Source organism: Tarenaya hassleriana, unplaced genomic scaffold, assembly GCF_000463585.1.
Source record: "Tarenaya hassleriana unplaced genomic scaffold, ASM46358v1 Cleome247, whole genome shotgun sequence".
Taxonomy (NCBI): Eukaryota; Viridiplantae; Streptophyta; class Magnoliopsida; order Brassicales; family Cleomaceae; genus Tarenaya; species Tarenaya hassleriana.
The window spans coordinates 87,147-88,854 of NW_010965748.1; the positions used below are offsets into that span (position 1 = coordinate 87,147).

The window sequence follows — 1,708 nt, forward strand, 5'->3', positions numbered from 1 at the left end:
GGTTTCAATAGCTCCGCAAATGCAATAGGAATAAGTCTTTGCATGAATACATGGCAATCATGACTCTTCATTCCCATAAGTTTTAATGAATCAGTATCAACACATCGCGCCAATTTGGATGCATATCCATCAGGGAATTTAACCTCTTCTTTTAACCATTTAAACAACACCGTTTTACCTGGTTTTGTGTGGTAGAGATAACTTCTATCGTCTTCGTTGGTAGCCCTCTTTTTCTTCATGAGATTCAAAATAGAAAGAACTGAAGTAGGAGATCTCCTCTAACAAATACTGTTTGACGATAGATCTTTCCACTGCTGCTTTGTTTTTTGCCTTCTTCTTCAGATGGAAAAAAAATCGCTCAAATGGATACATCCATCTAAACTGTACTGGACCACCGTATATCGCCTCATCTGGTAAATGAATAGGTAAATGTTCCATCACATCAAAAAATGAAGGTGGAAATACCTTTTCCAATGCGCAAAGTATCTCAGGAATGTTGCCTTTCAAAACCTCTACATTACTTCTTCTCAGAGATCTTGCACGCCTCGGAGGCAAATCTGAAGAATATTGGTTAACTGTACAAGAGTACAATCACATCGCCACATATATACTGTTGAATTGTGAAGAACTTCAGCCATACGAAAGGTACACATTTTTTAATCTTAGATGTGATTAGAAATTAATTAATTACATATTTGCTAACAACTTTTTTTTGTAAGACTTTTTGACGAGGATGTTTTGGCAACATATCCTAATCTAAGTGGGGAGGAACTTGAAGGAATGAAGGAACAACATTATGCATCTTGGCTACGAGACTACGTAAGTATTGATCTAGCTATATATATGTACGTGTATATGTATTTGTGTAATAATTTAATTTTTATGCGCAGATTCAATCATGTAGTGATAGAATTCCGGCATGGATCAGAGATATATCACATGGACCTGGAAGAAAAGTCATTTGCTAGTCGATAATGTTCACCCGAGGATACACGTTTCACACTTACGATCATGGAAAACATAAATCCACGTTCAATTACGGAGTTTGTATAAAAAGCGGGCCATCGGAAGATCCTGATTTCTTTGGGGTTCTTCGTCAGATTTTCCAACTCCAGTATCCAGGATTAGTCGGGTTGAAAACAATCATATTCAGATGTGATTGGTTTGATACAACGTCGGGACGCGGCTCACGGAAAAATCGATGGGGAGGTATTGACATAAACCCGAAACGTTCATATGCAAAGTACGATCCTTTTATACTTTCAGATCAGGCAGACCAGGTATGCTTCATTCCATATCCGAAACATTCTGCGACATCGGTGAAACGGCGACGGGAAGATCAATGGTCGGCTGTTTTGAAGATTAACCCACGAAGATTAATTATCGTGGATTCGTCGTCGACAACACAAGATCTCGATGAGCCAATGCAAGAGCAACTCGAAGATCCGGTTCTTCCCATCCGACTAGATGATGATTACGACGAGACACTTGCACTTCCTGACATAGACGACGAGTTACTTGATGATTCGTTACACGTACAAGACGATATAGACGAATTCGTTTCGGACCATGATACAACTCCGGATGATGAAAGTGATGAAGATTCTATATAGACTTATTTGTTTTTATTGTTTTCATATGTATTTGTATTTTAAAAAATCTATCATTTTTTTTTATTTTTTTTAAAAAAAATTGTTAAATTCCAACG

At 37.6% G+C, this 1,708-nt stretch overlaps 1 long non-coding RNA gene across 1 annotated transcript; it reads left to right on the top strand.

The window, feature by feature from the left end:
* Positions 1-578: 578 nt before the first annotated feature.
* On the top strand, positions 579-1,637 carry LOC104816132. Its single transcript, XR_772235.2, has 3 exons — positions 579-645; positions 720-819; positions 891-1,637. It is a non-coding gene; the product is annotated as an uncharacterized LOC104816132 (long non-coding RNA).
* The last annotated feature ends 71 nt before the right edge of the window (positions 1,638-1,708 follow it).